Source organism: Agelaius phoeniceus, chromosome 6 (genome assembly GCF_051311805.1).
Source record: "Agelaius phoeniceus isolate bAgePho1 chromosome 6, bAgePho1.hap1, whole genome shotgun sequence".
In the NCBI taxonomy this organism is placed as follows: Eukaryota; Metazoa; Chordata; class Aves; order Passeriformes; family Icteridae; genus Agelaius; species Agelaius phoeniceus.
This window is the reverse complement of record NC_135270.1, coordinates 50950875-50968228: the sequence shown is the minus strand read 5'-3', so window position 1 is coordinate 50968228 and position 17354 is coordinate 50950875. Positions and strand designations below refer to the sequence as shown.

The following is a 17354-nucleotide window of genomic DNA, read 5'->3' as shown; positions in this document are numbered from 1 at the left end:
GTTTACAAATTGAAAATAACTCTGTAAACTCAGATAAGATTGTCTTGGTAATATTTTACCAAGGAAGCAGCTCACCACTGCTTACTTTCAATTAGCCATCTAAATCATAGCCTATACAAAAAGCAATCCCTGCTGCCTTGCAGTAATAAAAAAGAAAAAAAAAAAAAAAGAAAAGAAAAGAAAAGAAAGTTAGACTAGTTCCTAAGAGTTTTGATTCATGTTGCTGAATATGGAAGATCTGTAATCTTCCCCTTGGAGTCTATAGTTTAATGTAACTGCTTGAAAGTACTTCCCTTCTGCTGCTGGCAAAGATATTTTTTTTTCTGAAATGAATGGTGATACATTATAGATAAACCTTCATGATTAATTTTGTTTTGACTTTAACTTCTGAATAAGAATATAAGCTCCAAAGTAGTTTCTCCCCAGATAGTAACTATGCTGTTATTTTTGGATCATATTGTAGTAGACATTTAGAGAAGCCTAAATTTAGAATTAAAAAAAAAAATTTTGATTGTCATCAAAAGTTTTAGCTGTAAGATAAAAGGTGGCATTTTTTTTTATTATTAGTTATCTGCAATGAATAATGAATAAGCGAGTTCTTTGGAATCAGTGTTCAACTTCACTGGCTTCTGTCTACAAAATCCACAGAAGTAAAAGTCTGGAAGGGTTGATTGGTCAAACTCAACAAGTTTAATTTGTATCCACACATTTTCAGTGATCCACTGGCAGTATGTTTGTAAATTTGAGGAGCCAGGCAGGATAGCATAAGAGCCCCTGCTGTGACAGCGACTTTGTGAGGGTCCGATGCTGCATGAAAATGAGAATTTTGACAATTTCAATAAAGTGAAGAGATAGTTAAGAGCCTGAAGAAAAGACAGAGTTGTAAATCACTCTACATAGCATTTTTGCAGCAGCTAAATCTGGTTCATGAATTTGTCTGTAAATTAGTTTCCCTTCCTTCTCTCTGACTGTTTTATAACTAAAGTTGTCTTTGTTTTTGCCCAGTTCTTCAATTTCTACTGTAGGCTTTTTCCCATTTCTACTGAAAAGCTTTTAACCTGGCCTTACTGGCTGAAAACTGACTTGAACCTTTCATCTATTGTGTTTTTGTGGGGTTTTTTTCTTCGTTGGTTCTGGGAAGAGTTTTAAGATAGGGAGAATGTCCAGATCATCTGAATTGTCTGAATTATCAGCAAAGCTTCACCAGTTTCACCAACAAGGAAGAATTTTTTTATTCAAAGCAATATTAAAATTGAAAATTACCTGTGTGTCATTACACAATACCTATAACATATTGTATAAAAAGGCCTTTGGAAAGCTGGGTGCTATCAAATACACCTGAATGACTTTACTTGCCTTCATAAAAGGATGAAGCTGTTAGCCCCAGGCAGGAAAGGAGTTTTTCACTCTCCATCATTGTCTTCTCTTTAATAGTGATTTACTACTAGCTAAGCACATGCCCAGCATTTTAAAGCTGGTGGAGTGTCCCATTGAAATCGAGAGGTTTGATATATACTGGAATTACTCCTTGCTGAAGAGTCAGGCTGATGTTTCACTACCTTGTTGAAGAAAGATCTAATTATTGAAGAATAATTTGATCAGCAAATTGGTCACTTAAGACAGGGAAACAGGGAAGCAGCGTTTGGGGTTTTTTGCATTACTTTTTTTTTCCTACAGCAGAGATTCAAATTTTACAGTAATGAATTGGATATTTTTTCCTTAAACAAAATTAAATTTTACATAAACATTCAGAAAAATTCAGAAACTTCAAATTTCTACTACATCTGTAGATTCCCCATGATTTTGGCCTGAATAATTTTGTTGTATGACTTCACTGAAGCTCCATCTACACCTGCAGGTGAATCCATTGCTCAGATTATGGTAATAGTTTCCTCTCCTACAAAGATTCTGGAAACATCTAAAATACTGCTGTGAATGCTACCCGAAGTGCACCTTGCAAAGCTTTGCTTGCTAAGCACCGGACATTTTCAGCCACAGGCATTGATCATAACCAGCCTCAGGGTCAGCTGTGAGGTGCAGGTGAGCTTCATCTGTTCCTAATACAAAAAAACTGCTGTTTGCTACCTCTGCGGCTTTCATAGTGCACAGGACCATTGTGCAAAAGCAGAAACAGGCAAGGGGAACCCATATAAAAATGCAGTAACAATTTATTTTATAAAGAAGTTTACAAAACTCATGAAAAACAGAAGCCCATGGGCTCTTGTAAATAGTCCACTGCAGATGTTCACTTGGAGGATACACAGATTCTTCAATTCAAACACAGTTGTTTGGGATGTGAGAAGAGCTAGAACTGAGAAGTTGACCCAGAATGTTGCATTGCTAATATTTTTGCTCATTTTTTATGTGATTTCAGCTGTATTATTGTCTTTTTTTTTATAAGGACATCCATTCATATTGCAGTGAAATAAAAGGGGAATATCCTATATATGCCATAAGCTGAGCTATAGCACAGCCACCCAGCTGTGATCTTTCCTGTACCTGAGCAACATCTCAATAAAATCCCATGTGTATTATATGTGTATATATGGACAGATTTGTACCAACTCTGCATTGTTACACTTGACTTGCTCTTTTTTTTAATTATGTAAAAAAATCACATTAAGCTGAATCTAATTACTGCAATGTATATTAGAAGCAGGGCACCATCAAAATTTTATTTAAATTAATCAGGTTTTGATTTAAGATATTAAATTCAAATTAATCATGTAAAAATGGAAATGATCCTTGACGTGCTTCCAGCTGTGACTTCAGTCTGTTTTCTCGTGTGAGTCACTTTCGGGATGTCTTGGGGGGAACATTACGAAAATTCACGCCGGTGCTATTTCAATTAGAGTTATTTAGCAGGACAGATGTAAAGAATACGGTATAATTAAGAAGGAGCTGATGACACGGCTACAGATTTTCAGGATCAAAAAAAAAAAAACTGTTAGTGAAAATTGACTACTGGTCATGTAGTCCAAGTTCAAATATTCTGGGGTTAAGCACTCATTAATGATGGAATGAGGTTTTTAGATAGACCGTTGAACTCTTTCTCTGGAGCAATCTGCAGAATTCTGCCCTGGAAATAACTTTGAAGCTTCATTAGCAAGCAGATGATACCTGATAACATAATTTTTAAATTCTTAAAATAATTTTCCTTCCCTTGGTGACTAATCCTTTCTGGCCAGCTAACTTCAAAGGCCTTCAGAAAAGCCTAGAAGTGCCATATAAATGCCCATATAAGAGAGGCATTACATATGTATGTACATGCATACACTCAAAGCATTGTTAAAATCATGATGAATACAAGCTGCCATCATTTCTTCCAGCACTATTTGAACAGAATTAGTCTGTGCTACCTGCATGCTTCCTGAATGAAACCAGAAAAGGGATGGGGGCTTTCCCACACAGATTCCTGACTTAGTATTTATTTATAACTCTGTATGCCATCAGTATTTCCTCTGGGAAAAGTGATGTGCACATTGTTTTTTTATTCAAGAAGTGGGTAACACAAACATATTTTCTTATGTGCTGTAATACTATGCAGCATAAACTTGGGAAATTATTTTACAAATTCTTTCACCTGAAATTAACTCTCCCAGGTAAAGCTCTCAGATTTTCCAACATGAAAAAGGATCGGAGAGATGACATCCGTTCCTTCTTGTATTTACAGATCTCCTGAAAATATGTGTATTTAAACATGCTTCTTATGGTTGCTATCCAGGGCTCTCAGTATCTGTTCCCCTCCTACTGAGTAATAGTAAAAGCCAAGTTAAATTTAAGAAATGCACAGTACATACTGTACACCCATAATTCTAGATTAAATATTGATCTCCATGGTGTTTTTTTCATGTCTCTTGCAATCTTTCTCTTCCCTCACCAATGTCCCATTGTCACTTCCCTCTGCAAAGCAGCATACAACTGAAAATATTTTCTACAACTAAAATCATTGCTTTTAAGCAAAAGAAAAAATACCTTGTATGAGAATAAAATAATTCGAATATCTAGCTCTGAATATCTGGCAGCATCTTTCAGAAGCAGATTCTAGAATCTGTAGAAGCTTTATTTGCTGTTTCAGGGCTGCCATACGCTTCAGCAAGGAGCTGCACCCAAAGGAGGAGCAATGCACCAGACCAAGCATGCCTGGCTGTCCACAGTGGATTGGCAGTAAACAGCATATTACACTTACCACAGCTTACCTATTATGCAGATTTCAAGGCAGGAAACTGCCTGCAAAACAGGTATACAGTGAGCATAAACTTTTTTGTTATTGTGGTAGTTGATGGTGTTGTTGTTACAGCAGGAGAAATAATATGATTCATTGATGGTTTCTGCTTCCTACTCATAATTTATAAACCTACATAATGATTGTTCTTTAATAGTATTTAAAGATATTTTTAAACAAACTGTGTGGGAGTTTAAGATAATAACGGTTTCGGTTTTTCAGGAAGCACTTTTTGGAAAAGTGTATGACTACTTTAATACTAAAAATGATTCCTCATAAGAAACAAGAATGTTCTAAGTAATTTGTAAGAAAGAGTATGATAAAAAATATGCTCAATTTATTCACTTTTCCATTTTAAATTTATTTTTTCTTTTGCCATAACAGCTGGAAAGAACAATCTTTTTTTTTCCATAGGCTAGGCTGTTGCTTGAATGACTGAAATGCATTTTCCCAGGAGAGATGCACAAGTTCATTTCCCATCTGGGTATTTTTCCCCCCTCCTGTTTCCACCTCCCCTCCTCCAGGACCAAAGCAGATTAGCAATGAACCATAGGTTTCCACTGATATAACTCCACACACACCTAAGACATATGTCAAACACAACAGTGCTTTGTGTGAAGTACAGATCAGCCCAAAGATATCTGTGTACCCCTTTCTCAGCCCTTCCTCTAGGCCTGTGTGAATGGGCTCCAGTAACTAGTTGTAGGATGAAGACACACGGACTTCAGACCAATAGCTCTGATCAGTCAGGAAAGGGGTTAATCCCTTCAGGAGGAAGAGCACAGATTCCTGTAGAGTCCCTGAGGGAAGAGAGTTGGATGGGGGAGCACAGAGATGGTATGGAGACCAGGAACAGTCCTCTGGGCAGTCCAGCAGGGGACTGGCCTTGTCCATATGGCAAATGTGATATCCTCCCCAATGCCACTGCAGCCAGGGACTTGTTGAAGCCACGGCACTTACCAGTGAAATGGTTTGTGCTGGCAGCACAATGGGCAGGGCCAAGAACCCAGACTGTGGGGAAGTTTTGTTTTAATAAAATAGAAGCTGAAACACTGAACAGGGACTTCATATGATGGTGCTCAATCCACAAAGCTTTTGCACAGTTCTGGTAACATTCCATGACTTTTCTCAGTTCACTCTATGTGGAATAATAGCCATAAGATGAATAAGGCTTTTTGTCTCTTTCCAGTCTGGCTAGACTGCAAACTGTTTGTGTCAGTGAAGGACAATGTATTTCTCAGTGGATTGTGCATGAAGGCTTAGTTAAACCTAAAGCCAGTAAGGTATGCAAATAACATTGGTAATAAACACTATTATTTCTGTATCATCTCAAAATTATCGTGCTCTAATATTTTTATGGAACCTCTTCTCCTCTTCTCAATCAGAGAGCATTTAATTGACTTGTCCATGATCTTAATATTGATCTGGGAGAGGGGAAGGTTCAGGTCTATTAATTTCTGGCATTTCCTCTTAATTTTGAAACACTATCAGTATATTTTGGTTTAGTATATTTACATTTAATTTTTTTTGCCTTAGCCAAAATGTATAAGACATTGGCTATTTCTCATTGGTTTATAACAACAGTGTGACAGATAAAATATAAGGGCATGAACTGTCATGGGACTCTGGAACTGACATGAACACTGGTTAGTTTATAAGAAAATTTTATATGGAAATTCTGACTTTTGCAGCTGGAGCCTTCATTTTGTGGATGTGTTGAGGTGTTTCTCTCCGGAGGCCATTAACACAGGCACTTGGGCTGACTCAGCAGGAAAATCTGGTACTTTTGGAGAATTCTCTTGAGAAAAAGAGGTGTTGCAAAGGTGAAACCAATATTTTTACCAGTCCAGCCCTTTTGGAAAGCAATTTTGTAAAGCACAATAAAATCTGGGCCCTATAGTCAATGCTTTTATTCCTTCTAAGGCAAGAAAGAAACCACACATAATATATTACAGAGCAGACATGCTAATTTTTAAAGTGATTTTCCAGGCAACTGAGCATGTCCCATGGGTTCCACCTGAAAGCTGAATGTTTATGTTTAACTTTGGAAAAATCTTTTTCAGGCTACCGAGAAATGAATATGGCTGTGTAAATGCATATTTTAGAGGCCCTGCAAAGCTCCCCATCACTAAGTGATTTAAGCCATTTTCAGAGGAGAGGTAATCACTGCCCAGCTGTGAGCACACCCTAATCCAGTGGAAGAGCCCAGGTGTGTCATCTCAAAGCAAGCAGTGGGCTGAGGACACCGGGACAAATCTGCGTGTTCAGCGCACCTCAACCCGCTCTGCCCAGAAAACTGATACAGAACACTACTTAAACCACCCAAAATACTGAGCTCAGCTGATAATTAAATAACTGGTCACCAATTCTGAGCCACTCTGCTCTAAGGAGCAGTAAATATTGATGCAGAGTAGAAGTCAATGCTGAAACCTTTCACTGTGGACAGCTAAACAGGCAGTGTAGTCAATTTTCCAGGTTGTATCAGGAATCAGACCATCTTTGGTGTTGTTATTAACACAAAAACCCTAAAAAACCCCAAAACGCTTCTTTATTTTATTTTTAGCCATATGAGCATTTGTAGCTCTTCTGTTTGTCAAGAACAGTTTGTAAAAAAGGAACCTTTAGAAGTTCAATAGATTTTACTTTAAACCCAATATTTAAGATGGGTTTTAAAAAATATTGTGATTTCTACACTTGTTTCACATTATTTTGAGAGCTGACTTTTGATTTTTGAATATTGATGGCTGTCAATTTTGGACACAAAATCAGAATACAGTTAACATCCTTAGCTAGGTGAGTGAGGGACGTACTGGATACATTTAAAATTATATTTGAGTGCCTGAGATCTGCATGTAGTTCATGTAACTGATAATAAATCTAAATTAATAAATGAAATAATTTTACATTTCTATGTACATGAAAAGCAAAAATCTGTAACCTATAGGACACTCTTCTGACCCAGAGGAAAGCAAAAAATCTAAACTAACATAATTCTGAAATCTTCTTTTTCATGAACACACTCAAAGTACAATAGGATTGCACAGGATTTTCTTCTGGTATTGAGCTTTTCAGACTGGAAGATTTCCAACGTCTGCTCAATGTAACCTTAGTACAGACAATAACTTAGATGCATTTTTCGTACGTTTCTCTGGTTTTGATGCTACTTCAACGTTTTGGCCCTCATAGTAGGTAATTATGGAAACACTTCTAATTTCTCACAGCAGAGGGGAGAGGTGTTTAAAATTCATACTCTTCTAGTCAACTTTGATTGGAGATAAGGTAATCACTTGGGGTGATTAAAGAGCCTTGGCAAAAATGAGATGCCCTCTTGACAAGAAAAAGGAAGTTTGGCTGGACGTATCCAAACAGCTCTATCAAGACAGGTGACTGCATCTCAGCAGAGAAGTTTCTAGAAAGAGATATAAAGTCCAAAATCAGAAATCTGTATTAATTTTCCCTTCAGATTAGAAGTCACAAGGAATGGTTTTTTTTTGTCTTTAGAATGATAGAAAATAGGTTGATCAGAATAGATTCTTACAGTTTTAAAGAACAAAAAACATAATCTGTGATTTGTAAAAATCACCTTAAAATATTTAAAATCCATCCTAATTGAGACTCTGATTCACTTCATTTTAAAAGATAATATTTCTTTGTCAGCTAGCCTCAAATTAAATATTGCAATGTCTCACCATTTTCCAGGGTAGAAGACACAACTCTAGATGGGTTTCTATTTTGTCTGGATTTCCCATCCTTCCATTTCTGATGTGTTTACATGAGGATATTTTTAGGACTTTATATTTTCCTAGTTTAGTAGCATCAGAGTGCTGTGAATAGCTTAACAATTCACTGGAACTTTACAGTATCTTAACCTGAGAGAGCAGATTCCTAATTATAAACTAAGTACAAACTGCAGCCTTGTCAGAGTGATTTCATTATCCTGATTGCATCAATTTTGACCCTCTCTGAGGCTGTGCTTTTTGGGACATCAGGAGTCTAACAACTGAAAACAAGCAGAAGACAGCTGCTTTTGGCTCACAGAAGTCTCTGGATATATTTAGCAATTCAGCCTTCAAAGTAAGCTGTTTTGCTGGTACTATTGTAAGATGCATCATTTCTCAGTAGGACCCACACGTTTGCCTTAATCTGATAGAGTTCTCCTTTCTGTTCTTAACCTACTTCCTTTCCAAGAGGTAAGGGAACTTTAGCAGCAGCCGTCAATAGCAAATGAAGTGGGAGGAAGCAAAGAATGAAAAATAGGCTGGGATTTATAAAAAGAATGTAAAAATCTGTGATTATATAATGATGCACAGAATATGCCAGCTACCAAAGAAAACTATGACATCACTGTTAACTTAGTGAGCTCTCTATTTATCTCTGCTCTGACATAAAGACAGCTTCTGAAGTAGTTTAAAACCCGGAATCTTTAAGTTACAGTTGAGAAGTGATCCCTCAGTCCAAATTGAAGTCCAAACTGAAGAAAGAGAGCTTGTTATCTGAGGGAAAGTCATTGATCCCAAGTTAGCTTATATTTATTCTGTTTTGAATTAGAATATGAAATGAAATTCCATGTAGAACTAGAGGTTGATGTGGAATGTCCCCTGGAGTTTTTGAATTAAGAAAATAAACTAATGGAAGGTGGATTAAATCAGAAAACTTAACTGTTAAATACCGTTAATGTTAATGTTAAATAATGACCACATACAACAAAGAATTCTGAAAACCTAATGTTTCTTCGTAGGGCAAAAGTCCTTATGTAAATAATGGAGGTTTTCTCCTGTAGGTTAAAGAGCAAGGGTTGGAAAAAAGAACTGTATCTTTAAATGATTTCTCTGCTGCTCTGCAAGGACAGAGGGTGGCAGCTGTGACCATGAACTCCCCATCCTCCTGTTTTGCTGCTTTGTGAAGGCAGTAGGGCTGCTGCACTGGGAGCCCTGCTGGCCACAGGTGAGCAGCCTCTCCATCTGCAATCCTCAGCAGGCCAATCAAGCTGGCCCTGCATGAGGTAAGATGGACAGTCCCCCTGTGTGCCCCAAACTCCCTCTGAAATTTCAGCAGATCAGCCTTGCTGTGGTTTTTAATTACCCCTTCGATTCATCATTATTTCATGGACCTACACATGCCCTGCAGGACACAGCACCAGAGAGCACAAACAAACAGCCACAGAGCCCTGGTTACCCCTGAGGTGCTGCAGTCACCCTCCAGAGGGAAATGTCAAACTTGCAGTCTCCTTTCCCTAGGGAAACTGACCTCAGGGTTTCCAGGATGGTTTCAGTCTCAGCTGAGATACAAGAGCAGCCACTTCACCTCGTGTTCTGGGGCAAGAGCTCTTATATTTCATAATAAAACTTATTCCTGTCACCAAGTGCAGGCACAGAGATCAGAACGGATGGTGGGGCTTCTGCTCTTCTCACTTCTTTTCTCAAGAGGAAACCAATCTATCCTTGCAGTTCCTGCATAGTAGTAATCTATAAATATTTGAGCACAGTGCAGAACAGGGTCCACCCATAGAAGACAGTGAAGGCATCCTGAGAGGTGCTCAAATAGACCTGGATTCTAAAGCACTCACTGGCTTGCAAAAAAGAAACACTTCCTGAAGGCTACCTCCAGCACAATGTGCTGCAGAGGCTGTTCTGACACATGTTAGCAGTGGTATCTGATGGACAGACTTAAAGAGAGAATGCCTCTCTGTCCTTTCCTGTTCTTCTCCAAATCTCCTGGTTATTTACAGTGTCAGGAGAATGAAACAGCTTTTTTTGGTTTAATTTGTGAACCAATGCAGCTTATCAGAGAGGGAAGAGCTTATCATGTGGGAAGCACAAACTAGATAGGGCTGTGGGGGGGGAAATACGACAAAAATTATCAAATTTTTATTGGCTCTCTTTAGTGAATTAATAGCCAAAATGCAGTTTTTGATCAATGAAGAATGCCAATATCACTTTTGATTGATATTGTGGCAAAAAATCATAAACCGCAGCCCCTGGAAGATGATGGCAGATGTCTGCCACCACACTTCCAATGCAGCATGCAGCAGTGTTCTGATGTACAGCACTGGGATCTGTGCATCAGCAGGGCAAAGTCTCCCTGAGGGGGAAGATCTGCTTTCTGAAAACACCACTGCAGAGGGAGACAGAGAAGACAAGGCAAACCACAAGTGCATGCTCTGTAGAAGGAAACAGACCTGGGAGAGAGCTGCTCACACTTCTCTGCATCAATCATTCATGGTACTTCCTTCCTAGCAGCAGAGAGATGAGACACCATGACACAGAAGATGCTTCAACATGGAATTGTAAGCATGTGAGCAGTAGTCTTGTTGGGAGTGATTCCATGTGGGTTTCACAAGCACACATCCCTGAGCCTGTTCCACTGCTACTTGTGTGGTACTGGCAAGGTCAGTGACCACAGGGTCACAGAGAGAATGGGAAGTGCTGCCTCCCCTGCTTCCATGCACAGATCCTGCACGGTGAACATGAACTTCTCTAGTTCAGGAGACCTGAGGTAGGAAAACATCTCTCTCGGAGCTCACTGAAGATCAGTGGATGCGTTTCCCTTCTGTAATGTCTTTCTGTCCATCCTGCAAATGATGGGTACAGCTGCCACCTCAACGGACCTTTGACAAAGTATAGAAGCAGATCTGTGTTGGCTGGAGTTACTGGGAATAGGAACCCTCTTGGTAAATCTGTATGTGCCTAACCATGATAAAGCAGTATCTGTGTAAAAAGGCTCAGGAATGGATGGAAGCAAAGGAGATATTCCTCATAAATATTTCCTCCCTGTAGTTTTGGTTCAGGTGTTGGACATCCCGTGCAGAAGCTTAATGTGCTCTTTTCCAGTGGCAGGTGATAAAGAAAAGAACAGGCTAAGCTGCTACTCTCATCAGTGAAAAAAAAATAAATTCAAGGCTTGACCCTGGGTAGCTCTGTGCCCTTTCTTTCCCTCAAAATGTAATGGTTGAAGAGACTCTCTCTGTTCTTCCCACACTTAAAGCAGTATCTGTCCTTGGGTAGCTGGCACTAGCTGACAGTGCTCTGTGGAGAGGTGTGATAGGGACAGTTATGAAACTGGAACAAGTGAATTCCACATTCCTATTGGGAAGGAAGATGGATACATTTAGTTTTACTCAGGAAAAGGGCCTTTCATTAGTTACATATATCTGAAGTGGATCTAACTTAATTTTACTGATACCAGGAGAATAAAAGCAGGTGAAGATGGGATGACCTAAATGCACAGAGCAAGGAGTGGCTTTATGTTAATTGAGATGAGAACACGGAGTCTAAAATTGTCATGTGAAGGCAGCCTGAATTAATTTTTTGAGAGGAGGTATTAATTATTGAGTTGTGGGCAGAAAAAAAATCATTTACTTATTAAAGCTCTGTGTATCTGGAGTTGGTTCTTGGAATGAAGATAATACATGCAGTTGACTTTTTCCATTGGGACTGCACGAAAGGCTTTGATAACCACTGCCTGACAGGGTGAGATGGAGCCATGGTTAGACAGATAACCCCAAGAACCAGATCAAACTGTATAGCCCAGATTCTCATCTCAGACACTTATCTACAATATCCCTCTGTGTGGACCAGCTATGCATATTCAAATTCAAGCTTCCAGCTGCTTTGATTAGATGGGAAGGTTCCTCATCCATGGGAAAATATTGTCATGCTTTTCCTGGGTAATTAAAATCAAGTGGTCAGTTTAATGAGAAATGAGATATGGCATTCCTTTTAGTTTCAACTGTTCTTATTCAAATACTTGTTCAAATAAAAAAAATGGGCCATGGCTTTTTGTTTTAAAGGAGAAGAGAACTCTGAGGTTCCCAAAATGACTGCTAGTAGTGCCACATTTTCTGGAAATTGGGCCCCTTATAGTTTTTCTCTTGCAAATATGATCTGATTTTTAAAGTATCTTGGCAAGAGGCCATTTGCCATCTTTAATCTGTATCCTGATATGTAATTTAAACACACCCAAACGTATGAAGCAGTTACCCACTTCAGACAGGCTTTGCAAATGAAATTACAGGTACTGACAGCATTTTTGACTCTGAGCTATGTATGCTGGGACAGAAGAAGTTAGTAGGTAAAGGGCCATCACCTGCAAACACAACTCTGGAAAAAAATATTGAAACTTGATTTGAAAGACCACCTAAAACTCCCCACTTTGTGCAAATGATCTGAATTTACAGTCAAGTGTAACACTGCTGCAGACTTCAAGTTCCCTGAGGGTTATATCAGACAAACTCACTGAGAAAGCTGTTTGTGTAAAAAAAAAGAAAAAGAATTCTTTAAGAGAGACATATGTTTCTCTCTCCCTCTTTTTTTTGTTGATTATCTGCAAATGATTTGCATCCTAACTATACATTGCAGAATTTACTTGGCATAGCAGATTAGTGCACTGCTTCTCTGCAAACAGCACCCATGGAGGAGCCTCAGTCACACACAGGACCTAGCAAACACAAGGGGCTCCAGAGAGGGCATCAGCTGCATTTCACACCAGTGTGTTGAGAGGGTTATGGCTTGCACTGCAAGAATGGGTTCAGGAAGCACAAACTGGGTTTCCTTCAGATGAAACAAATATAGAAGTTATGTTCTGCAGTCACACCTTATGAATTCCATTTGTTAATGGGCATTAAGTCCATGGGACCGCACTGGAATTAGTTTGAGGTAGCCCCTAAAAAGATAGGCATTGTGGACAAAGGTCCTTAGCACCAATTATTCTCTATATCTGTTTATTCATATGCACTTGCAAATATGGTCTAAGCCAAAGAGGGACATTGAAGGATGCTATAAAAAAAGTAGCTGAAGAAACTATACTTCCATAGGCACATTATTACTTATCATTTGCACTGAAGCACTATGTAACAACCCTAAATCCTGCCTTGTGCAAGGTGTTAGATACTGACACAGAACAAGAAGACAGTTCCTTCCCCTGAAGAATTAAAACCTGGAAATATTTTGGGATGGAGCTTTACCTCATAATCCAGCCTGACATGTTCCCAGGTGCTGTTCTGGCATGAGAAAGCTGTAAAATCAGTCATGCAACTTAGCTCTGGGAAGGAGGTGGGACCGGGAAGAGGAGTGTAAAATTTCACAATGCTCACTTTTCCTTGTGTCTTCCCTGGGTTGAAATGGATGGAAAAAAGCCAATAGCCAGCAGAAAGTGGAGTCTGGGGGAATACAGTACTGAACCGATATCCTGGCGATTTATGACCTTCCTGGGACACTGTGAAGAATAAGTGAGTGACAGATTATCTGCTGACCTGTGGGATAGCTCATTTGCTTTTGTTCAAGCAGCAGTTTTTCAGTAGAACTGTAGATCCAATATATTTCTCTGTTGAACTGAGCTACCTTACTGCTAAATAAATATGTCAGTCAGCAATGACACGAGTTAATTTCTCTGGTGGGAGGTGTTTGTCTCACTCCAAAGGGGAGCCTGAGAGGACACACCGTGGAAGTTAGGAGGCAGGGAATGGGCAAATTAGGGAATGGGCAAAACAGAGAATGAGTCAAACTGGTGGTGGGGACACACTGCAGAGCTACCTGGAGGTATTTGCATGCCACAGATGGACCTGTGATTCCTGACTCGATGTAGTGTTTTCTTAACTATTCTTTCCTTAAAGTTTGTACAAGATTATGGTTCCTGCACTGTGGTTAGTCCTTCTCTCCTGGGATCTCGTCAAATTTAAAAGCTGTACTATGCCTTTTCATAAAAAAACCTCAAAAACACTACAAAGAACAAACCATAAAACTCCTTATATTGTCCCCTTTCACAGGCATATTTGACCTGATCCTTCATTTGCGTACACCTTAATGTTTATTTTGTGAGATAACCCCTTCTGCATTAGAAGTCCGACCTTTTAAAACTGGACTAAGATGATGAGGCAGGACTGTCCAGCAGAGGATGGAGGAGGATGGTCTGGCATGCTCTTAGTGCAACAAGCACTTCCACTGGTTATACTTACATTTTAAATTATTTTTATTTGTACCGTTGGGACTGTAAAGTTAATGTCTGCAGCAGAAACGGGAAGGCTACATGGCAGCTAATATTGCTAGTTTTTTTTCAAGAAACAGTATTTCGGAAATCACAATTTTACTGGCTTGCTCCAATGTGAATTAACAGTGAATATTCACAGTCAGGCATATTTTGTCGTCACAGGTACAAAACATGGGGAGCAAAGCCCTGCACCCCATCTGACCTTGCAAGAGATCAAGTAACAACAACAAGGAAGAGTAAAAAACCATTTCTCTCCCCAGTACTGATTGCCTCAGTCTTGCCCTCTTAATAAGCATTTAAATAATGTAAATGTAAAGGGTGGTGCAGGAGAGAGAAGGGGGGGCATGCACACAAACGTTTCTGACTCTTCTTTTTCCCCCGAACACTGATGCCATTGCATAATTATATGGGTTGGCTTGAAAGAATGAAACCCAGTTCAAAATGTATGAGTTCATTTTTATGTTCTACTGAGAAAATTTATTCAGTGTGACTGCTCAGTAGCGAGAGCAGTAAAACACCTTAATCCCTGGTTGAAGAAAGGTAATACCTTGACAGATGTGTGCCTCCTACTTTCCTTGCGGCCATGTTTCAACAACAAACCTTTATTTCTGCTTCTCGGCTGTAGCAGAAAAAAAAAAATGAGCGGAGCAATAAAGCAGTCAGACAAATCTCAGGAGCCAGGCGGCAATGCAATAGTAATGACAGATTTTTAATGTGGCAGGAGAGATTGACAGGAAAATGTCTTCAGAGCAAACGCACGCCAGATGGAATGAAAACGGTTTATTGGAGTATGGAGGTGCTGCTGAACTGAATAGAGGGCGGGTTTAAGGTGGGTGTTTTATCTGCTTCAAGTAAACAACAACAACCAAAAAAAAACCAAATTCCACTCACCAGGTATTGCCTTAGACCAGTCTTTGCACCGAGGGGATATTTTTTGTTTGTTTGTTTGTTTGTTTCCTTTTCAACAGTATTGCACTAGAGAAAAACTTTAAAGTCAAAAGTTCAGTCATTACATGCACTGCACAAAAGGAAAGGCAAACTGGTTTGGTCTCAGCTTTTTTTTATTGTTTGCCTCTCTTCCCTCCTTCCCTCCTGCCCCCCCCACCCCCCACCTTAATCTGAAGGAATTTCTCACTCACTATGAACAGATAAAGATGTTTTGATGTGCTTTTAGATAAATCAGAATGAATTTTTTTTCAAAAAGAGAATGAGGAAGAAAAAAAATAATTCCAGCTGATAGAGTAGCTATCAAATCTAGGACAGAAGAAGAAGCCTACACTAAAAAACCTATAAAAGCCCATATAGCTGTTTCTGTATCAAGAAGAACAACATCATTGTGTCTTTTTCAACTGAGTAAACTTAACTTGCATGCTCTTAGTAATGATAATAAAGTCAAATTCAGCCCTACGTCTCACAAGAAAACATAACTATGAATTATTTCATACCCTCCACACAGAGAAAAGGCAGGAAAACAGCCATAAATGGGAAGAAACAGCACAAAAGAAAGGAAGAAAATACAACTCTAAACTGTGAATCTCCCTGACATCTTTTCATTATCAGCTAGTCAATGAAGAATGCCACAAAGGAAAGCACGGCATCATATTATTGAAACACGATGGTTTGGGGTTTTTTTGAAGGATGTACTTGTATATTCTCTGTGGATAGCCTTTTTTATTTAATTATATTTGCCATTATTAACTCTCTGTAATTGTGTTTTACATGCAGGTCTTGGATTAAGTGTTTTTCCTCTATCATATACACTTGTACTGCTCTCTTTAGAGTTTTTTCAGGGCTTTTTTTCCTTATGCAAACACATCAGAGAGAAAATATTGAGTTGCCTCCTTTATTTGTATTATACTTTAAAACAAAACAAACCTTTTTATCTTTGACAACGTGCTTCTTTTTTGCTAAGGAATATTTATTTAGACAGTAAAAAGATGTTATGGTTCTTTCCACTAGTAGAAGCGTATGCACTGAATATGCTCCAATGTAATTTGCAGAAAGTGAGGAAAACACTCTGGAAAAGTAAGCAGGGAGTTTTGCCATGTCGTTTCATCTGATAACTACAATACTACGATAACAAAGCTTTAGGCAATATGCTTAAAACTGACAGGAAAAGTAACAGGCAAAGTCTTATAATGATCCATTTATATTACATATTTTATAAATTTACTGATTGCACAGAAAATATGTCTTTTTTTTTTTTCATGTTTTGTCTTGTTCAGAATCCTGCTATAAAGTTCTATTTAACTCTCCTTTTGTATTCGCCCAGACAGAGCTATAAAATTTGCTTGTATGATTCTTATGCTCTTTGGGGTTTTGTTTCAATTTCCTTAGCATTTGGCTATATATTGGCATACTAGCTGTTCCTCACAATGCAAGAGAAAATACTTTTATATTTAAAAAAACATTTAACTGGTTAAGTCGTTTGTCCATGTCCATAAAGAACAACACAATAAGATAACACAGAAAAACAAAGTAATGAAGGGCTTGTAAGTAATATTTTGTATACTATTTCCTTGCACTCAAACATAATTTGATTATCAATGAATGTAACTTTTTTTGGGTGGATTGAAGCTGTTTTGTAAGGCAGTGCTGCAAAGGATATCACATCACTAGGAGCTGTTTTTTTAGAAAATAAAAAAGTCAAACAGAATTTTCAGTTTATTTTAGAATCCATTTTACTAGCTTTAAATACTCTCCAAAATTAAACTCAGAATTAATATTAAAGCAATGTTGAAGATAAAACTTGACACAACAGGATGTGATGGCTGCCATTCTGTCCTTAAACCACCTTTTTGCAACACACATAATACAGAATATTAATCAGTGTTTTAAGGCTGTGGCAGTTCCTAGAGACACAATGACAACTTAGGGACAGAACATCCAGCTTAACTGTGAATAGCATTTCCTTACTCTGCACCAGAATCTTCATATGGTTTAAAAATAGATTTTACTGTGTCATCAGCTCCATTCTGGTATCGCTAGTAAACTGCGCTAGGTATAAAAGCTGCAGAGGAAATTGTACCAGCACAGACACCAAAGTTGCTACTGGTAGTGTGCAATAGCTTGAGTTTTCATTTCACAAGACTGAATACTGACTTTCAACCTCAAAATTTTTTTATTCCTAAAATCATACCAAGTC

The 17354-nt window shown here is 38.5% G+C and overlaps 2 long non-coding RNA genes across 2 annotated transcripts in view; one reads left to right on the top strand and one right to left on the bottom strand.

The window, feature by feature from the left end:
* LOC143694262 (uncharacterized) overlaps nucleotides 1-17354 on the top strand; it is a 153691-nt gene that overhangs the window by 70150 nt on the left and 66187 nt on the right. The gene's annotated exons all lie outside the window — the stretch shown is intronic.
* LOC143694246 (uncharacterized) overlaps nucleotides 1-17354 on the bottom strand; it is a 54004-nt gene that overhangs the window by 26363 nt on the left and 10287 nt on the right. The gene's annotated exons all lie outside the window — the stretch shown is intronic.